Genomic DNA, 24000 nt, shown 5'->3' with positions numbered 1-24000 from the left:
CCCTCTAACCAATTGTACTATTATGTGTGTTTTTCCGCGTTATTTGTAATTTATTTTGTACATAATGTTTCTGCCATCGTCTCTTATAACCAAAGAGAGCTTCTGGATATCAGGACAGCGATTACTCACCTCGCGTTGGACGAACACTTTTTCTTCAACGAGGCGTTCGCGAAGGATATTCTACAGACTCCCGACAAGGCCCAGATCCCCGTCATTCGCGTGAGGAAGAGACGGAGATATCGTGGACGCAGATCCGGGTGCCTTTTAAGGATCCGACGGCGAACGAGTAAACTGCCTCTCCCATCAATCCTATTAGCCAACGTTCAAGCTTTGGAGAATAAAATGGACGATTTAAGATTACGGTTATCCTACCAACGGGACATTAAAAACTGTAATATCTTATGTTTCACGGAGTCGTGGCTGAACGACGACAATGATAACATTCAGCTAGCAGGCTATACGCTACATCGGCAGGACAGAACGGCAGACTCGGGTAAGACGAGGGGTGGCGGTCTCTGTATATTTGTAAACAACAGCTGGTGCACAAAATCAAATACTAAGGAAGTCTCAAGGTTTTGCTCGCCTGAGGTAGAGTATCTTATGATAAGCTGTAGACCACACTATTTACCAAGAGAGTTTTCATCTATATTTTTCATAGCTGTCTATTTACCACCACAAACCAATGCTGGCATTAAGATTGCACTGAATGAGTTGTACAAGGCCATTAATCAACAGGAAAACGCTCATCCAGATGCAGCGCTCCTAGTAGCAGGGGACTTTAATGCAGGGAAACTTAAATCCGTTCTACCTCATTTCTACCAGCATGTTAAATGTGCAACCAGAGGGGAAAAAACTCTAGACCACCTTTACTCCACACACAGAGACGCATACAAAGCTCTCCCTCGCCCTCCATTTGGCAAATCTGACCATAACTCTATCCTCCTGATTCCTGCTTATAAGCAAAAACTGAAGCAGGAAGCACCAGTGATTCGGCTAATAAAAAAGTGGTCAGATGACGCAGATGCTAAGCTACAGGACTGTTTTGCTAGCACAGACTGGAACATGTTCCGGGATTCTTCAGACAGCATTGAGGAGTACACCACATCAGTCACTGGCTTCATCAATAAGTGCATCGATGATGTCGTCCCCACAGTGACCGTACGTACATACCCCAACCAGAAGCCATGGATTACAGGAAACATCCGCACTGAGCTAAAGGGTAGAGCTGCCGCTTTCAAGGAACGGGACTCTAACCCGGACGCTTATAAGAAATCCCGCTATGACCTCCGACGAACCATCAAACAGGCAAAGAGTCAATACAGGTCTAAGATTGAATCATACTACACTGGCTCTGACGCTCGTCGGATGTGGCAGGGCTTGAAAACTATTACAGACTACAAAGGGAAGCACAGCCGCGAGCTGCCCAGTGACACAAGCCTACCAGACGAGCTAAACCACTTCTATGCTCGCTTCGAGGCAAGCAACACTGAAGCATGCATGAGAGCACCAGCTGTTCCGGACGACTATGTGATCACGCTCTCCGTAGCCGATGTGAGTAAGACTTTTAAGCAGGTCAACATTCACAAGGCCGCAGGGCCAGACGGATTACCAGGACGTGTACTCCGAGCATGTGCTGACCAACTGGCAAGTGTCTTCACTGACATTTTCAACATATCCCTGACTGAGTCTGTAATACCAACATGTTTCAAGCAGACCACCATAGTCCCCGTGCCCAAGAACTCTAAGATAACCTGCCTAAATGACTACCGACCCGTGGCACTGACGTCTGTAGCCATGAAGTGCTTTGAAAGACTGGTCATGGCTCACATCAACAGCATAATCCCAGAAACCCTAGACCCACTCCAATTTGCATACCGCCCCAACAGATCCACAGATGATGCAATCTCTATCGCACTCCACACTGCCCTTTCCCACCTGGATAAGAGGAACACCTACGTGAGAATGCTATTCATTGACTACAGCTCAGCATTCAACACCATAGTGCCCTCAAAGCTCATCACTAAGCTAAGGATCCTGGGACTAAACACCTCCCTCTGCAACTGGATCCTGGACTTCCTGACGGGCCGCCCCCAGGTGGTAAGGGTAGGTAACAACACATCTGCCACACTGATCCTCAACACGGGGGCCCCTCAGGGGTGCGTGCTCAGTCCCCTCCTGTACTCTCTGTTCACCCATGACTGCATGGCCAGGCACGACTCCAACACCATCATTAAGTTTGCCGACGACACAACAGTGGTAGGCCTGATCACCGACAACGATGAGACAGCCTATAGGGAGGAGGTCAGAGATCTGGCCGTGTGGTGCCAGGACAACAACCTCTCCCTCAACGTGACCAAGACAAAGGAGATGATTGTGGACTACAGGAAAAAAAAAGAGGACTGAGCACGCCCCCATTCTCATCGACGGGGCTGTAGTGGAACAGGTTGAGAGCTTCAAGTTCCTTGGTGTCCACATCACCAACGAACTATCATGGTCCAAACACACCAAGACAGTCGTGAAGAGGGCACGACAAAGCCTATTCCCCCTCAGGAGACTAAAAAGATTTGGCATGGGTCCTCAGATCCTCAAAAAATTCTACAGCTGCACCATCGAGAGCATCCTGACTGGTTGCATCACCGCCTGGTATGGCAACTGCTTGGCCTCTGACCGCAAGGCACTACAGAGGGTAGTGCGTACGGCCCAGTACATCACAGGGGCAAAGCTCCCTGCCATCCAGGACCTCTATAACAGGCGGTGTCAGAGGAAGGCCCTCAAAATTGTCAAAGACTCCAGTCACCCTAGTCATAGACTGTTCTCTCTGCTACCGCACGGCAAGCGGTACCGGAGTGCCAAGTCTAGGTCCAAAAGACTTCTCAACAGCTTCTACCCCCAAGCCATAAGACTCCTGAACAGCTAATCATGGCTACCCGGACTATTTGCACTGCCCCCCCACCCCATACTTTTTACGCTGCTGCTACTCTGTTAAGTATTTATGCATAGTCACTTTAACTCTACCCACATGTACATATTACCTCAACTAGCCGGTGCCCCCGCACATTGACTATGCAACGGTACCCCCCTGTATATATAGCCTCCCTACTGTCACTTTATTCTATTGTATATATAGCCTCCCTACTGTCACTTTATTTTTACTTCTGCTCTTTTTTTCTCAACACTTTTTTGTTGTTGTTTTATTCTTACTTTTTTGTTTAAAATAAATGCACTGTTGGTTAAGGGCTGTAAGTAAGCATTTCACTGTAATGTCTGCACCTGTTGTATTCGGCGCATGTGACCAATAAAATTTGATTTGATTTGATGGGTCGTGGCTGGGTCTTCCAGCATGACAACGACCCGAAACACACAGCCAGGGCAACTAAGGAGTGGCTCCGTAAGAAGCATCTCAAGGTCCTGGAGTGGCCTAGCCAGTCTCCAGACCTGAACCCAATAGAAAATCTTTGGAGGGAGCTGAAAGTGTATTGCCCAGCGACAGCCCCTTTTCTGATGCATCAAATACTTATGTCATGCAATGTGATTTTCTGGATTTTTGTTTTAGATTCCGTCTCTCACAGTTGAAGTGTACCTATGATAAAAATTACAGACCTCTACATGCTTTGTAAGTAGGAAAACCTGCAAAATCAGCAGTGTATCAAATACTTGTTCTCCCCACTGTATATATACACAGTATCTCACAAAAGTGAGTACACCCCTTACATTTTTGTAAATATTTGAGTATATCTTTTCATGTGACAACACTGAAGAAATGACACTTTGCTACAATGTAAAGTAGTGAGTGTACAGCTTGTATAACAGTGTAAATTTGCTGTCCCCTCAAAATAACTCAACACACAGCCATTAATGTCTAAACCGCTGGCAACAAAAGTGAGTACACCCTTAAGTGAAAATGTCCAAATTGGGCCCAATTAGCCATTTTCCCTCCCCGGTGTCATGTGACTCGTTAGTGTTACAAGGTCTCAGATGTGGATGGGGAGCAGGTGTGTTAGATTTGGTGTCATCGCTCTCACACTCCCTCATACTGGTCACTGGAAGTTCAACATGGCACCTCATGGCAAAGAACTCTCTGAGGATCTGAAAAAAATAATTGTTGCTCTACATAAAGATGGCCTGGGCTATAAAAAGATTGCCAAGACCCTGAAACTGAGCTGCAGCACAGTGGCCAAGACCTACAGCGGTTTAACAGGACAGGTTCCACTCAGAACAGGCCTCGCCATGGTCGACCAAAGAAGTTGAGTGCACGTGCTCAGCGTCATATCCAGAGGTTGTCTTGGACATTTTCACTTAGGGGTGTACTCACTTTTGTTGCCAGCGGTTTAAACATGAATGGCTGTGTGTTGTGTTATTTTGAGGGGACAGCAAATGTACACTGTTATACAAGCTGTACACTCACTAATTTACATTGTAGCAAAGTGTCATTTCTTCAGTGTTGTCACATTAAAATATATACTCAAATATTTACAAAAATGTGAGGGGTGTACTCACTTTTGTGAGATACTGTATATATATATATACAGTTGATGTCGGAAGTTTACATACACTTAGGTTGGAGTCATTAAAACTCGTTTTTCAACCACTCCACACATTTCTTGTTAACAAACTATAATTTTGGCAAGTCAGTTAGGACATCTACTTTGTGCATGACACAAGTAATTTTTCCAACAATTGTTTACAGACAGATTATTTCACTTATAATTCACTGTATCACAATTCCAGTGGGTCAGAAGTTTACATACACTAAGTTGACTGTGCCTTTAAACAGCTTGGAAAATTCCAGAAAATTATGTCATGGCTTTAGAAGCTTCTGATAGGCTAATTGACATCATTTGAGTCAATTGGAGGTGTACCTGTGGATGTATTTCAAGGCCTACCTTCAAACTCAGTGCCTCTTTGCTTGACATCATGGTAAAATGAAAAGATATCAGCCAAGACCTCAGAAAACAAATTCTATACCTCCACAAGTCTGGGTCATCCTTGGGAGCAATTTCCAAACGCCTGAAGGTACCACGTTCATCTGTACAAACAATAGTACGCAAGTGTAAACACCATGGGACCACGCAGTCATCATACCGCTCAGGAAGGAGACACGTTCTGTCTCCTAGAGATGAACGTACTTTGGTGCGAAAAGTGCAAATCAATCCCAGAACAGCAGCAAAGGACCTTGTGAAGATGCTGGAGGAAACAGGTACAAAAGTATCTATATCCACAGTAAAACGAGTCCTATATCGACATAACCTGAAAGGCCGCTCAGCAAGGAAGAAGCCACTGCTCCAAAACCGCCATAAAAAAGCCAGACTATGGTTTGCAAATGTACATGTTGACAAAGATCGTACTTTTTGGAGAAATGTCCTCGGGTCTGATGAAACCAACATAGAACTGTTTGGCCATAATGACCATGGTTATGTTTGGAGGAAAAAGGGGATGGCTTGCAAGCCGAAGAACACCATCCCAACTGTGAAGCACACGGGTGGCAGCATCATGCTGTGGGGGTGCTTTGCTGCAGGAGGGAATGGTGCACTTCACAAAATAGATGGCATCATGAGGAAGGAAAATTATGTGGATATATTGAAGCAACATCTCAAGACATCAGTCAGGAAGTTAAAGCTTGGTCGCAAATAGGTCTTCCAAATGGACAATGACCCCAAGCATACTTCCAAAGTTGTGGCAAAATGGCTTAAGGACAACAAAGTAAAGGTATTGGAGTGGCCATCACAAAGCCCTGACCTCAATCCTATAGAACATTTGTGGGCAGAACTGAAAAAGCGTGTGCGAGCAAGGAGGCCTACAAACCTGACTCAGTTACATCAGCTCTGTCAGGAGGAATGGGCCAAAATTCACCCAACTTATTGTGGGAAGCTTGTGGAAGGCTACCCAAAATGTTGTACCCAAGTTAAACAATTGAAAGGCAATGCTAACAAATACTAATTGAGTGTATGTAAACTTCTGACCGACTGGAAATGTGATGAAAGAAATACAAGCTGAAATAAATAATTCTCTCTACTATTATTCTGACATTTCACATTCTTAAAATAAAGTGGTGATCCTAACTGACCTAAAACAGGGAATTTTTACTGGGATTAAATGTTAGGAATTGTGAAAAACTGAGTTTAAATGTATTTGGCTAAGGTGTATGTAAACTTCCGACTTCAAACTGTATATATAACGGTTATGACATTCTTCATCCATAATCGTCGGTTACATGATTATATGGTAATTGTGCCAGCCTTATGTGGACGTTTCAAAAGCATGTAGTATTCTCAACTTCTTGCAAATATAATGATTATACAGTAATAGCCTTATTTAATGGGTGATACTCGCTTTGGAGCATTTTCTGTAGACGCATGTGCTTTCCCTGCTTGGTTTGTATTAATGAAAGCATGATAATGGCTTGGAACAAGCTGCCAGCTCTTAGCAAACTGTTGAAAAAAATGGTGTTTGACCAAATACAGTGCTATTTCTCTGTAAACAAATAAACAACAGACTTTCAGCATGCTTATAGAGAAGGCTACTCAACATGTACTGCATTGACACAAATGACTGATGATTGGTTGAAAGAAATTAATAATAAGACGATGGTGGAAGCTGTACTGTTAGATTTCAGTGCAGCCTTTGATATTATTGACCATATCCTGTTGTTGAAAAAAAAACGTATGTGTTATGGCTTTTCAACCTCTGTCATATCGTGGTATCAGAGCTAGCTATCTATCTAATAGAACTCAAAAGGGTTTTCTTTAACGGAAGCTTCTCTAATGTCAAACATGTAAAGTGTGGTGTACCGCAGGGCAGCTCTCTAGGCCCTCTTTTCTATTTTTACCAATGACCAGCCACTGGCATTAAACAAAGCATGTGTGTCCATGTATGCTGATGATTCAACCATATATGCATCAGCATCCACAGCTAATGAAGTCACTGAAACCCTTAACAAAGAGTTGCAGTCTGTTTTGGAATAGGTGGCCAGTAATAAACGGGTCCTGAACATTTCTAAAACTAAGAGCATTGTATTTGGTACAAATCATTCTCTAAGTTCTAGACCTCAGCTGAATCTGATAATGAATGTTGTGGCTTTTGAACAAGTTGAGGAGATTAAATTACTTGCCGTTACCTTAGATTGTAAACTGTCATGGTCAAAACATATAGATTCAATGGTTGTAATGATGGGGAGAGGTCTGTCCATAATAAAGAGATGCTCTGCTTTTTTGACATCACACTCCAAAAAGCAGGCTCTGCAGGCTCTAGTTTTGTCTTATCTTGTTTATTGTCCAGTCGTGTGGTCGAGTGCTGTAAGGAAAGACCTAGTTGCGCTGCAGCTGGCCCAGAAAAGAGCGGCACGTCTTGCTATTCATTGCAGAGGGTTGATATAAATACCATGCATGCCAGTCTCTCTTGGCTAAGAGTTTAGGAGAGACTAACTGCATCACTTCTTATTTTTATAAGAACATGAATGTGTTGAGAATCCCAAATTGTTTGCATAGTCAACTTACACACAGCTCTGACACACACACTTACCCCACCAGACACGCCCCCAGGGGTCTTTTCACAGTCCACAAATCCAGAAGAAATTCAAGAAAGTGTACATTTTAAATTTTTTACATTTTAGTCATTTAGCAGATGCTCTTATCCAGAGCGACTTACATTACATTTTTTATTTATTTTTCATACTGGCCCCCCGTGGGAATCAAACCCACAACCCTGGCGTTGCAAGCGCCATGCTCTACCAACTGAGCTACACAGGGTACAGTATTATATAGAGCCATTATTGCATGGAACTCCATTCCATCTCATATTGCTCAAATAATCAGCAAACCTGGTTTCAAAAAACAGATAAAGCAACACGTCACGGCACAACGCCTCTCCCCTATTTGACCTAGATAGTTTGTGTGTATGTATTGATATGTAGGCTACGTGTGCCTAGTTCTGTCATTGTCTATTAATATTATGTATTATGTCGTGTTTCATGTGGACCCCAGGAAGAGTAGTTGCTGCTTTTGCAGCATCTAATAGGGATCCTAATATTTTACATTTTAGTCATTTTAGCAGACACTCTTATCCAGAGCGACTTACAGTTAGTGAGTGCATACATTTTCATACTGGCCCCCCGTGGGAAACAAACCCACAACCCTGGCGTTGCACGCGCCATGCTCTACCAACTGAGCTACAGGGGACTACAACATTTTTATTTTTTTGTCATCCAATTGACATTTTAGTCATTTAGCAGACGCTCTTATCCAGAGCGACTTACAATTAGTGAGTGCATACATTTTTCATACTGGCCCCCCGTACACAGTAGCCTGTAGTTAATGGATGATATTTGCAGTGTGTTTAGGAGAAGAGAGGAGAATGTCACAGTTGAAACCCATTGTCTCAATAGTCCATTTGTACAAGAGACTGATTTTTGAAATAAGAGTGCTCTTCACAGGTGAGTAATGTACAGTTGATGGAAGTGCTCAGTGCCATTACTATGTTTTCAGTTCAAAGTGGACATGTGAGCACTCATTCAGTGGTTCCGCTGAGCAAACAGCAGCTTTGGGCTATTGATTCTGTACTTGCGATTGAACACGTTACATTCTTTTTCTTCCTGCTGAAACCTCTGGCTATTCATGGATTGCACATTTCGTCACAATATTGTTTTGAACATTCTTTTTGGACTGATGGCCGAATGAGCATTCTACTCAATGCATTGTCAATGAGCGCTGATGAAGATTTCATCAGAAGTGCATTACAGTGGCTTGGAAATACAATGACGTTTCAAAAGGAGGTAAATAATGAGTAGGAAAACCTTTTGTAATGATGGCAAAGTTGTTTCCTACTAAATATGTGTCTACTTTAGCAATGTCATCCTATTTCCAGGTGTCACGGTCGTCGGGAACAGAGGACCAATGCGCAGCGTTAGTTGCGAACATATTTTATTTAATAGAGTAATCACCCGAACAAAACAACAAACGAAACGTGCAGTCCTACGATACAAACCAAAAGGAACAAGATCCCACAACCACTGTGGGAAAAAAGCTTGTCTAAATATGGTTCCCAATCAGAGACAACCAGCAACAGCTGACACTCGTTGCCTCTGATTGGGAACCACTCTGGCCAACATAGAAATACAACTACTAGAACAGACACAACGAGCACAAAACATAAAGAACACTCACACCCTGGCTCAATATACCAGCGTCCCCAGAGCCAGGGCGTGACACCAGGACACTATAGTGTAATTTAGACAAAAACGTTGTTAGCCTCCGTCCAGATTGACTGGACTTATCACAACTTTTGAGCACCGAGTAATGGAGGTGCAACCGGTGAATAGGACGGAAGAGGCCATTTACATTTAGTAAAATAAGTCTAGTGAGATCTATCACTCTTCAACATCAGATTTGCAACTTTTCTGTTTACACTAGCCTTGGCTGTTGTGTGGCCAAAGCTACATTCCTGCTTCATGTATGGGTGCAGCTATTAGCATACCGTAAATACCATAGTATATAGACAAAATAAGGATAGCAATTCAAACTATACAGGAGCTTCTCATCTAAGCCATATTGCACACAGTGTTGCACACTTGATTAATGCAATGATTCACAAATGTGTGGATATTTTAAAAGCCTTTCATTTTCAATTTGGTTAACAGAGCAAAAATGCTGTTTTCTGGTATTAAGGTAATTAAGGTAATTCTTGAAGGGACATGTGGTGTGGGAGAGCCACTCAGAGGGGGGTATTTGGTGTAGATGTCTACCTTTGGAGGTAGTGTGGGAGACATATCTTAAAGAGAGATTTGAATCTAGATCCGTCTCTTTACACAAGTATCTCTCCTGGACCTAGTTTTTGTCATCAGAGTAGTGTATTGTAAAGAAGCCCTAGTGAACAGAGAGCACTTAAAGTGCCATGACTGACAACAGACTGAAGGCTTATTTGAGGAGCTGCCCGTAGAAACGTAAAGAAACGTTAACTGCTTCTGACAGCAGCATTGTAAAGAAGAATCCTTACGTGCTCTCTAACAAATATGCTCCAGTCCAGGTTGTAGGGTTGGAGACAGACAGCCACTTATATACAGGAACTATCCTGACACTCATACCAGGATGTGGTTTGTTTTCTGTTGATGTTACATTTTACAGTTTAGTCATTTAGCAGACTAACTTATCCAGAGTGACTTACAGTTAGTGTATTCATCTTAAGATAGCTAGGTGAGACAACCACATATCACAGTCGTAAGTAAATTTTTCCTGAATAAAGAAGGTATCAGCAAAGTCAGTGCCGGTAGGAAAAGACAGGTGGAAGGAGGAACAAGACTCTTTGAAGAGGTAGGATTTCAGACGTTTTCGGAAGATGGGCAGGGACTCTGCTGTCCTAGCATCAGGGGGAAGCTGGTTCCACCATTGGTGTATAAGGACAGAGAAGAACTTTGACTGCGCTGAGCGGGAGCTGACCTCCCGTAGGGGTGGGAGGGCCAAGAGACCAGAGGTGGATGTTCATTCCTAATGGAGCTCTGTTGAAATGCTTTGTTTTCTCTCCTGATAAAAAATGGTTCTATGGATGTGCTAGCGTAATTTACTATATACTACAACAAGTGGTCATATTTAACACGAGATATTGTGAATGATGCGTCTTACACTTCTTTTCACTTTTATTATGTAAAGGATCAGCGGGTATCCTAACAAAATATAAACGAGCATCAGAGCAAGACAAGACATTGTGAGGCGGAGAAAGCACAATGAATAAAAATACCAACTGTACACTTGGAGATTTACATAGAAAGGGATTGTGACAGTGATAAAGAGCGAGCACCGAAAATCAACTGAACTGAGTTCATAAATCTAGGTCGTCTAGCCAGGGCAGTACCAAGGCTCCAGACCTAGCATCTTGTTGATGTGTCTTAATTATTGGCTCAGTTGTGAGTTAGCACGGTATACACTGGGAAGCCAATATACAAGACCATTTGTTCTAGCCAGAAAGCCATTTCAAAAAGCCATTATGGCAGTGACAGACACCTCTATTACCATGAACATAGCGCTTTAGTGGTTAGTTGGAGCCAAACTTGTGTAATCCAATGTTAACGAATAAGCATGCGTGGGCTCCATCTCTCATTCGGATAGAATGGTTTGTCTTCAAAGGAACACAGACTTTGAGGGTAGGTGTCTGGGGCAGTCAGGTTTGTTGTGTGGCTAAGTGTGTGTATGACAGTGATGTTAAGCAGATTAAATAAGGAACAGTGATAAAAACAACACTTTTATGTCCTTGCAGTTTTTCTTAGTTAACCTTGTAAGGTATTTATTGTATGGAAATTATTGACAGCATTGAATAGCAATCAAGCAGTCGTAAACAGGGTACAGCTTTAAAAAGCTTTAAAAAATTGAATGTTTGAGAAACCATTTACTTTGATCCTTTGTTCACATTCCCCAGTCCTGTTTCAAATGGTTTGAATCTGGCCTTTACTACTATAGCCCAGAGAAACGCATTGAATAACACATTCATAAATGGCAAAAAATACAACCGCATTTTTGGGTAGGCACAAAACCTTACCATACCATTACTTCCATTAATTGTTTTAAACCGGTACCGTGTCCCGTGTCACTTGTGGGGGTCGTAGAGCAAAACAGAGAACACCATCGTGTTCATGAGTCTCCCCTTTCCATGGTTTGTAGGCCGAACCGTTCGGACGCTACAAATGTTTTCATGAGAAGACCGATTTCCGGGATGTCTCATGGTCTGACAAACACCTCCCTATCTCTGCCACCTGTCACCGCAGATGCAGAAGTGCGACATCGGCGGATGCGGTGGATTGAGACTCATCCAATGCATCCAACGCACCGGTGTTGCACACTCTATATATGCAGCCAACAATAACCAACGTTTCGGCAACGCAGTGCCTTCTTCCGGGTAGTCTGATTATATGACACTTTCTCAACCAGAAAAGCAGTTTACAACCATGACATTACATTACCTTAAGATGTAATACGCCATAGCTTTCCCACTTGGTATGAGATTAAATACATTTGACATGTGGGTGAGCTGTCTCTTTAATTCCTCTCTATTGATTCTCAGTGAGGTGTGAATAGCTGGAGCAGTCAGGTGGAAACCTGATAAACAGACACATCTATGGAACACTCATCACAGCCCTTTCCTTGATCAGGGCACTTATCCACAAAGCAACTCAAAATAGGGCTAGGATAAGTTTGGCCTTTCTGATCATAATTGATATGATTATTTGGACAGGTGGAGTCTCTGGTTATCATGGAGATGACCTGATTCACTGACTGAATGTCTTGTCAAAGAGATCACATTTATTTTGGGAGATCGCAAAATACAACTTTTACATTCAAGACAGGAGAAACACATTGATTCAGAAGATAATAAAACACGTTTATTTTAGTTTCTCAACTTGTTTGTATAACTTTCTAGCACGTCAAGCTAACTTACAGAGTAGGTAGCTAGCTAGCCAGCTAGCTTTGTAGCCATGGATAGTGAACCTTCCATGGTTTAGCTAAGTACCTAGCTAGCTGGTGGATGTTTTCCTTCTGAAACCAGGTCAGAGGAAAGAAACATTCACCTCCACAAATGCTGTTTACATTGGCATATATACTGTATGAAGCACTTAAGGGACCTCATGGGCACCTTTAACTTGTTCACTTAATTTAAGGGGGAAAGTCACCTTAAAATGTTTTGTGCAACTGACGTAAAGTTAAGGAAACTTTAAGAGAAAAGATAAGGGGAAAATTGACTTAAGATGTTTTATGCAACCGGGCCCTGATCCTAGATCAGCACTCCTAACCTGAGACACTTTGTGGATACGGACCCAGGTCTCTAGGGACTTCAGTCTGTTACTCTGGCCTCTATGTGACAGTGTCTGTACCTTTAATGTACCCCTACTGCACAATACACAAACTCACAGGAATCACAGGAATCAAGACACTCATAAAGAATCTGGTTCTCCATGCCCTCGTTCTCCATGCCCTCGTTCTCCATGCCCTCGTTCTCCTTGCCCTCGTTCTCCTTGCCCTCGTTCTCCATGCCCTCGTTCTCCATGCCCTCGTTCTCCATGCCCTCGTTCTCCTTTAGCATTTTCTTTCAGACATTGTTCACAAAATATCTCTTTCCCTCTATTGAAAATCACCTTTAAATGTGATGGACTACTCTCCACAGAAGGGGTTCACAGAAAGAGGTAGCAGCTTCATCACGTCATTTACCAGACGCTCTCATCCAGAGCGACAGCATCCATTTTCATACTGCTCCACCGTGGGAATCAAACCCACAACCCTGGTGCCATGCTCTACCAACTGCGCCACATGGGACCACATCTGTCTTCCAATGAGAGGGGACCTCAGTGACAGATCTGTCATTTGATGGTATGGGTGTTGTACAGGCTACACACTGTGATGGTATGGGTGTTGTACAGGCTACACACTGTGATGGTATGGGTGTTGTACAGGCTACACACTGTGATGGTATGGGTGTTGTACAGGCTACACACTGTGATAGTATGGGTGTTGTACAGGCTACACACTGTGATGGTATGGGTGTTGTACAGGCTACACACTGTGAAGGTATGGGTGTTGTACAGGCTACACACTGTGATGGTATGGGTGTTGTACAGGCTACACACTGTGATGGTATGGGTGTTGTACAGGCTACACACTGTGAAGGAGAACACTTTTCTTATCCCTCTATTGTATTTTGGCTACCAGAGTACAGCTCATATATCCTGTGTATTATCTTCGGAGAATAGTGAATTCTGTCATGCCGTCCGCCTCCCTACTGTACGGTATTGAGATGTTTTTATTTAACCTTTATTTAACTAGGCAAGTCAGTTAAGAACAAATTCTTATTGACAATGACGGCCTAAACTGGCCAAACCCGGAAGACGCTGGGCCAATGGTGCGCTGCCCTATGGGACTTCCAATCACGTCCGGATTATGATACAGCCTGGAATCAAACCAGGGGGTCTGTAGTGACGCCTCAAGCACTGAGATGCAGTGCCTTAGACCGCTGCACCACTCGGGAGATACTGTGTGTATGTGGGTATGTTCTGAATGTGTAGGTGTAGGAATCAATAGCTTCCATACTATCACTGGAGAAAGCATAACATTGACATTCCAGTAGCTTATTGTAGACAGCGTTCAATGAAAAGGTCTTAATGGATTTCAAATAATCTTAATATACTGGATGCTCCAATGGCCTATTTGAAATAGCTTCACCTTCCAGATAAGGGTTCCGAATTCGCAATGAATCAGAGCCATTGCAGAAAGGTTTTCAGACTATTTACTCTCTCAAGTCCAAGATAACGTTGGTAAGGAAATAAATTAACTGAATAGTTCATGAATATCCAAAGAGAGAAGATGAGTAGGCCCCTGGACTATATTAACAGGGAAGGAGTGTTTCCAGTTATACATGAAATTAGTGTAGGTCTAAGTCTATAGCACTGTGCAAAATTCCGATATTTTTCCCTCTGAGTTGAATGGACTTCCTTTTCTCTTTCAGTCTGTCATGGCGGGGGCCTTCATGGACTCGCCCAATGATGACGACAGCACGGACCACTCCCTCTTCAACTCCTCGGCCAGCGTCCACGCCGCCTCTATGGCAGCCCATGACCAGCCAGAGCGGGAGCCCATGTCCCGCGACGCCATCTGGCTTTGGATTGCCATCACCGCCACCATCGGGAACATTGTGGTCGTGGGAGTGGTGTACGCCTTCACTTTCTGAGTGGTGGAAGCCATGATGGAGTGTTGCTAGCAGGAGGAAGCTGCTGGACAAGACATTTGGACATAAGCTCAGAACATTACAGCAGCCAATGGCCACTCTCAAAGGCTACACTGATACAGAGGGAGTGAATGATTATTGCATTGGTATCTTGTCCAAGCATTTGAAAGACAAGGGACTGTTTACAAATACAGAATTTAATATGTGTAATATGTTGGTCATGTTACTGCAGCCAAAGGTCAAAACATGGAATATTGTGTACATGTGCTGTTGACTATACATTAAGATGTTAACATTTCTGATTAATCTTTAATAAGTCAACAGGGTGTAGTAATAGTGAACAGTGATGTCTGCTCTGAATACCCTCCGAGGTCATTGGTCAAACTGAAATCATGTGACGTTAAATATTCCGATAATCAAAACCTGAGTAACGTGCCATTTGGAGCGTTTCGAGATAATTTTATGGAAAGTAACACTGATACGTTTTTTAACATGTCATTAACATCATGACTCCACAGTCGTTACTGTATTCTACATCTACAGTGCTATGAAAAAGTATTTGCCCCCTTTCTAATTTTCTCTACTTTTGCATATTTGTGATACAGAATGTTATCAGATCTTCAACCAAAACCTAATATTAGATTAAGGGAAAATAAGTGAACAAATAACACAACAATTACATATTTATTTCAAAAACAAAGTTATGCAACATCCAATTCCCCTGTGTGAAAAAGTAATTGCCCCCTTACACAATAACTGGTTGTGCCACCTTTAGCTGCAATGACTCCAAACAAATGCTTCCTGTAGTTGTTGATCAGTCTCTCACGTCACTGTGGAGGAATTTTGGCCCACTCTTCCATGCAGAACTGCTTTAACTCAGTGACGTGTGGGTTTTCAAGCATGAACTGCTCGTTTCAAGTCCTGCCACAACATCTCAATTTGGATTAGGTCTGGACTTTGACTAGGCCATTCAAAAACTTCAAATGTGTTGCTTTTTAACCATTTTCATGTAGACTTGATTGTGTGTAAGAACATCATACCAAAGGTCAAGCATGGTGGTGGTGGTGTGATGGTTTGGGGATGCTTTGCTGCCTCAGGACCTGAACGACTTGCCTTAATAGAAGGAACCATGAATTCTGCTCTGTATCAAAGAATTCTACAGGAGAATGTCAGACCATCCGTCTGTGAGCTGAAGCTGAAGCGCAGCTGGGTCATGCAGCAAGACAATGATCCAAAACACACAATCAAGTCTACATGAAAATTGCTAAAAAGCAACAAATTGGACGTTTTGGAATGGCCTAGTCATTGCAGCTAAAGGTGGCACAACCAGTTATTGAGTGTAAGGGGGCAATTACTTTTTCACACAGGGGAATTGGGTGTTGCATAACTTTGTTTATGAAATAAATATGTAATTGTTGTGTTATTTGTTCACTTATTTTCCCTTAATCTAATATTAGGTTTTGGTTGAAGATCTGATAACATTCAGTATCACAAATATGCAAAAGTAGAGAAAATTAGAAAGGGGGCAAATACTTTTTCATAGCACTGTATCTGCCCAAAACATGGAGTTGATGTTTATGACAAACATACTAAAAACAGAATGCTTAAAGATCTTAGATTTACTGTCCGCATGACAGTATAGTTCACCTGACAGTATCAGTTTTGGATCAAGTGAATCTAGTACTCTGCTTTTGAGTGCTGAATAAACAATATTTTCCCAACATATTTATATCTAAGATGGTATGGGTAACCTAAATCTATTTCTCTTAAACACCCCTAGCAGACCTTTAACCCATATGAGCGGGAAGTACCATTTATAGAAATGGATGTTCACCTTGATCGCTTGTCATTTCTATGTCCATTCTGTTTAGCGATACACTTTTCACAGATGTTTACATGTGGAAACAACATTCATCACACTTAGAACTTAGTTGGATTCAAGTCGTGTAAATACATCTTGATGTGACTGCTGTAACCATTTCAATGTCGGTCTTAATGTATAATTTGATCGAATATTATATTTCTTCCTCTTTATACTCCCTAAACACATTGTAACCCAAACTGCCTTCCAACGCCAAATCGTTTTAATAAGCCCTGGAAGCGACAAGACCCAGTTGCCATAGCGATTAATCTCTATCTCTATGTTCCTCTCAAGTATACCATGTCTTTCGTTCCCAGTGCAGCACACCTGTTTATCTCTCTCTAAACGCCCTAGCACACCACATCCATATGGATTATGAACACTCCTCATAGAGGCTCTTTACATGTTGACATCGTTCACACCATACATTAGCCGATACTCTATAACATTAAGAATCAACTTAGATACAATAAGTTGATTGATATTCTACACATGAGCTTTAGAGCTAAAATAGTTGTCTCCTGCTGGTTGCCCTTAGATACCATAAGCATTTCATACTGTAAAGCAGGGCTCTCCAACCCTGTTCCTGGAGAGCTACCCTCCTGTAGGTGTTCTCTCCAACCCTGTCCCTGGAGAGCTACCCTCCTGTAAGTGTTCTCTCCAACCCTGTTCCTGGAGAGCTACCCTCCTGTAGGTGTTCTCTCCAACCCTGTTCCTGGAGAGCTACCCTCCTGTAGGTGTTCTCTCCAACCCTGTTCCTGGAGCGCTACCCTCCTGTAGGTGTTCTCTCCAACCCTGTTCCCGGAGAGCTACCCTCCAGTAGGTGTTCTCTCCAACCCTGTTCCCGGAGAGCTACCCTCCTGTAGGTGTTCTCTCCAACCCAACTCCTGGAGAGCTACCCTCCTGTAGGTGTTCTCTTCAACCCTGTTCCTGGAGAGCTACCCTCCAGTAGGTTTTTGCTGCAACCCCAGTTGTAACTAACCTGATTCAGCTCATCAACCAGGTAATTATTAGAATCATGTGTGCTAGATTAGGGTTGGAGAGAACACCTACAGGACGGTAGCCCTCCAGGAACAGGGTTGGAGAGAACACCTACAGGACGGTAGCCCTCCAGGAACAGGATTGGAGAGAACACCTACAGGACGGTAGCCCTCCAGGAACAGGATTGGAGAGAACACCTACAGGACGGTAGCCCTCCAGGAACAGGGTTGGAGAAGAACACCTACAGGACGGTAGCCCTCCAGGAACAGGGTTGGAGAAGAACATCTACAGGACGGTAGCCCTCCAGGAACAGGATTGGAGAGCCCTGCTCTACATATTGCGTTTACCCCGGAGAGCCAGAATAGTTGTCTTCTGCTTTTACTGTGTGCCCTTTGTGCACATTGGTGTCAACGGTGGGATTCAGAGCAAGTTACTTACCAGACAGGGGGCATCCACACCTCCAAACCCCAAAGTCACTCTCTAAATTGCAGCAGCCAGACACTGAGCTCCACTTTAAGTGTAACGTCGAGGCTGGGAGGATAAATCACTGATGCGTCCCTGCCACACCGTAGAGCAGACCCCAGGAGGTCAAACACACAGCATTAATACAGTCACAGTTTATGAATAATCAATGTCTGCCTTCCAAATGGCACCCTACATGTATTCCCCAAATAGTGCGCTGTGGGCCTTGGTCAAAAGTAGTGCACTATGTAGGGAATAGGGCACCATTTAGGATGTAGACATTGGTTTGGCTGTGATGGCGGGGACGGTCACCGCATGATGTAGTCCCGGGATAGGGGATACAATGTCCTTTTGATTATAATGGGTGAGCCCTTCTATCCGTATGGTTCGGTGTGATAAGTTGGTCCGTTATTAACCTTGATTAATCAATCATTAAACAGAGAGATGGATGACTTGTTGAAACGTTCTTAATGATATGTTAATCAAGAAATCTATTTCGTTTTCTAGAAAATTATGATTTTTTTTTTATGTGATTGAGCTCACTTTAATAAAATGTTTTGATCGTTTAATTTGGGCGTAGAGGAATTAGATCTGAAAGCAGATATTAACCCCATTCTATATTATCCATGTTAAATCGTCCAATCAGCAAACTGTTTCAAGAGAATAGCTCAGAAGGCTTATACATGGATGTTTGAGTAAGCTCTGCATACTCTGAGCAGTTGCTTATGACGTTGTTCCAGTTAATTAACTAAGTATTCAAGGTCTTACTGAAAATACAGTTTGTAAAGATAGATGGTGTGTTCAACCACATTGTTCTTCACTTGCACTGTAACTATGCTCTTTTGTATCAGTTATTAAGTATGTAATATTAAAATGTAGTTTGGTAAATGTCTTCAATAAATGTAAAGTGGCTGGGTGTGATCATTCCCAGAAACACAGGATCATCCTTGAGGAAAATAGATATTATCTAATGTTATTAAAGTTGTCTAAGAATAATTCTAATATATGTCACAGGGGTCATTTAGCATGTTCTCATGGTCTTCTGTCATTCTCAATATCATCCTCACATCCAATAATTATTATGTTCAGAGATAATTATCTGAATGGCATTTACCAGTTTGAGATGATTGATGAGTGTGTCAATATCCAAGCAATTTCCCAACCTCAATCGATCACAGAAATGTTGCATTATGTTTCATAAGAAGCTCTATTGGTTGGTATTTGAAACTGTAGTTTCAGATTACCTTTCGATTATAGACCAGTGGCCTACAGAATGCAGGTGGCCTACAGAATGCAGGTGGCCAACAGAATGCAGGTGGCCTACAGAATGAAGGTGGCCTACAGAATGCCGGTGGCCTACAGAATGCAGGTGGCTTACAGAATGCAGGTGGCCTACAGAATGCAGGTGGCCAACAGAATGCAGGTGGCCTACAGAATGCCGGTGGCCTACAGAATGCCGGTGGCCTACAGAATGCAGGTGGCCTACAGAATGCAGGTGGCCAACAGAATGCAGGTGGCCTACAGAATGCAGGTGGCCTACAGAATGCCGGTGGCCTACAGAATGCAGGTGGCTTACAGAATGCAGGTGGCCAACAGAATGCAGGTGGCCTACAGAATGCCGGTGGCCTACAGAATGCCGGTGGCCTACAGAATGCAGGTGGCCAACAGAATGCAGGTGGCCTACAGAATGCAGGTGGCTTACAGAATGCCGGTGGCCTACAGAATGCCGGTGGCCTACAGAATGCAGGTGGCCTACAGAATGCCGGTGGCCTACAGAATGCCGGTGGCCTACAGAATGCAGGTGGCCTACAGAATGCAGGTGGCCTACAGAATGCCGGTGGCCTACAGAATGCAGATGGCCAACAGAATGCAGGTGGCCTACAGAATGCAGGTGGCCTACAGAATGCAGGTGGCCTACAGAATGCCGGTGGCCTACAGAATGCAGGTGGCCTACAGAATGCCGGTGGCATACAGAATGCAGGTGGCCTACAGAATGCAGGTGGCCTACAGAATGCCGGTGGCCTACAGAATGCAGGTGGCCTACAGAATGCCGGTGGCATACAGAATGCAGGTGGCCTACAGAAATTGCAACTCAGCTATAGGGAAATGCTCAGAGTAATTTGGTGACATTGATTTTAAAATGCTGCATTCAAGCCAAGAAGCCAGATAATCATATAGTGATAATGATGCAGAAAATGTGGCACCTTACTCCACTTTCACATTAATAGCCAATCATGACACACAGAGCCAAAAACCCAATATGTCACAAAATCTCTAATTGAGCCCAGGTCGGATTAATTGCTAAACAAAGCAAATTCAATCGGAATGAAAAGGGACTACCTAATAACTTATAATTCCAGTGGGATAAGGTACAGCTCTTTTCCCAAGTCTGTGAGAGTGGGAGAGACAGAGACAGCTGTGTGTTACCACACATTTTCCCTGTGTGCATTCTGCATGGATAAACACTCTGCTCCACTCCACTCCTCTGGGACGGCTGCTGCCGCCTGAGCATTCACATCACACAGTGCCCTGCTGTGCCACGCTTAGCACAGCCCTCACGTCCAACACCGACCCACTGCACACACCACTCTTCACTGGGGCCGCAAAGCAAGCCGTGACCAGCCAACCGTCTCCTCTCCTGACCCCACTGCTGACACCAGGGTGCACAAAGTGCACTCAGTAAAAGCACAGCAGCGTGAAGATTTTGATTTCTTCTTTGATGCTTGCAATAGTGACACTATATTTCTGCTGCCATGCAGGTATCAAGGTAGCTAGAACGTTTAAGCTTTGCTAATATGGATTGAATTGATCTGTTTGTGTGGACATCAAATCCATGCCTGGATTTAGCCAGTGAGTCATTTCCCAGAGCATTTCCATTCTATTGTATTGTCCTTTTAGTCATAACATTTCTGTGTGTGAGGTGAGCGCAACCCTAGAAATGCCCCAGTGGTCATGTTCACACTCAAGGCAACATGCCAGAATCCGCTTACCTCCCTTTATTGGATCAATGAGAGTGCATTCAAATGCCATTAAGCCATTTACTGGGCAACACCTCCACTTACAAAAAAATAAATATTCCTGTATGTACAGTAGAAAGCAATCTAGACTTCACAATATTTTCATGGTCCATTTCTTTAAGGCCATCCTATGTCAGTAATGTTACACTGAATGGGATTTTTGATTTGCCACTGCTTACTATGGTGGGAATTCAACTCACCCCTAGCCTATAAAATGATGACTGTACATCAACATTGCATTCTGCCAGGGCAACAAATCCAATTGTAAAACCCCAAATGACTTTGTTTTGAACAAATAAGCCCTGCTCTTTTTGTCGTACAGTGCAAATTTGACTTGGAGGTAAACCTGCTTGATGGATGTCAGGCAAATGTCCTTATAAGCATGATAGATGCGGTTGTTACCCCTTCTAATTAAGATTAAGCAAGGCTTGAGAGTGGATTGGCCATTGAACTGGAAGTCAACAGCAGGTAGCTATCAAATGAACCCAACACTACAACACCAAAGCATTGCATATTGCTCATTTACATGAGTGTCATGCCTGAACTTTCACCTTTGCTCATTCATGCAATGGCAAGTTTATTATTTAATAGCAATGCTTTCTCTGAGTAATCTGAAATGAGCAATATGATTTCCATAGTGTTACCAATATCACATCCATACATACATTCGATTCACCTTGATGGATTTTTCCATAGCCTAATATTTTAAATAAATAGATTTCAAAACAATGTTCAAGAGGTAAGATTAAGGTTCCAATGAAAACAGCATGCTTTGAAGCAGCTCAAGTGCTGGGATGAATTCAAAAAGAAGGGGAACGATTATCCCCATAAAGAAAAAGAGTGGAAATTATATTAGACACGTTTGTTGTCTCATTACATTTACATTTTCGTCATTTAGCAGAGCTAAATTAGCACTTGTCTATAACTGTGGCAATAGTATTTTACAAATGAGAAACAAAGCCTTCTCGTTTAGAACATCATCATTCAGGTGAGGGAGAGGTTCTCCGCAGCAGCTGCTTGGCTTTGGCTCTTCCTCTGATGAATCCCCTGTTAAACCTGCGGAGGAGATTGATGGCCCAGGCCTCTCTGCTCATTAGACTCGGCTGTGTCCTCCATGATGGCTCTCTGACAGATAGTTTCCACTGGTCTCAATCAGTTTGACATCAGCATCAGGTAAACACATTTTATGAATAACCCTTAGATGTCTAGGAGGAGATGGGGTTGGTCTTGCTGTAATTTGGCTGTTGCTGTGAGCCTGATATGGATGAGAATGAGAGACAACCCCATCAGACTGAATGGTCTCGTTCAGGTGTGAACAGGTTTGTCTGAGATAAATCAGCTAATATGGATCGGATGCCAGCAAAACTATTTATCACTTCTGGACTTCACGGTCTTTGGTCCAGTTTCTCGGATATGCTAGCCAGAAGGTGGCAGTGTTTTGTCATACAGAATAAGACAAAAAATGTAATGATTTCATTTTCAAAATAAAAGTTGTATGAATTGTGCTCTGAGGATATCAGTCTTTATTCTCCTAGACTTCATTGGGAAAAAGGTACACATTTGTGGAACGAAAATGTTAAAAGATTATCTTAAGCTGTAGAAAGACCTGACAGCTTTCGTGAATTAACCTAATGTGTTATGTCCTCTCTTCACTCCATGTAATGCAGTGCCTCGTGAAAGAATATCACTCCCACACATTTTTATCGAAATGGATTCATCAATAACATCAATGGAACTTGTATATACTGAACACATCCAAATACCGTAGTCTGCTCATACAGTGCATACAGGGGCGTCATGCACCCCAAAACTCTGAGGGGGCACAAAGTAAGTGAGGATGGCTGGGGGGGGGGGCAAAATATTACAGTTTTTCTGCATATCTAAACATTCCTCTTGAGCTGTCTTTATCCTCCTGACTGGTGGTTCTTTTTTTTTTTAAAGAAAACTAGATATGCTTCTCTGCACATCTGCTAATTGCTTGCTTTTCTAAAGTGTACCAACCTTGCCAGCAGGAATGCCAGCTAAGATAGTTAGACAAGTTAGCTATAACAACTTGATTGATAGCCTGAAATTGCTTTTGGTACATAGTTATGAGGGTGGGAGATTTCATAAAATTGCAAGGTGGCTAGTAGTATTAAAAAAATATAAAAATTATAATAATTTAAACAGGACAAATCTAAGAGGGGACGTACCCCTGTGCTCCGTATGGGCATTACGCATCTGAGTGCTTATGAAGTGTCTTGTATTTCCACCTTTGTTAGCAAACTCCAAGCCAAGTGACACAACATAGCACTTGACTGCTCCAGGCTCCGGACTGTTGTGGTTACCCTCTTCTGAAGCACTCGTCACCATAGGCCTTGTCTGTTTGATGCTAATCTCAATTAAACAGAAGTAAAATTATCTTGCAAAAGTTGGTCATTTCCTGTTTTACTTCTTGGGGGAATGGCATTAACAATTGTGATTACCTTTGTAAAGGAAGGAACTGAAGTCTCCTGCCTCGCAAACTCTCCAAATAATCAGCTATGAAAAACCAGGAACTGCTGCTGCTCACAATCACATACTGTAATTCTACATGAGCCTTGACAGATTCTCGCCGTTTCATCTGTCCACGAGAGATTTGTTTGATGCTCACCCAACCTGACGTTAGTGAGTATATTTCTCTGAAACAGAAAAGGGGAAGTCATCCGTGTGATTCTAGTTCCTGTAGCCCCGTTCCCATGGTGACTTTGGACAGGAAATCTATTACCGTCTTGTCTTCCCCTTGACTTGATCTTCTGGACCCCCAGGGTGCTGGAACCTTTCACAGACTTGCCCAGGAATATTCCTTTCACCTTATGGACATCTGTTTGAGCTGTATATTAAACTCCTATGTATAGCCAACTATAGAGCACAAACAGCTCCGGGGCTAGACTACTTGTGGACTAGATGCTCTTTGATATTGAATGAGAGTGTCTGCCTCCTGTGTAGCCTACTCAGCACTCAACA

Source organism: Coregonus lavaretus, assembly GCF_964263955.1.
Source record: "Coregonus lavaretus genome assembly, chromosome: 31".
NCBI classification, from domain to species: Eukaryota; Metazoa; Chordata; class Actinopteri; order Salmoniformes; family Salmonidae; genus Coregonus; species Coregonus lavaretus.
Note: the sequence above shows the minus strand (reverse complement) of the source record.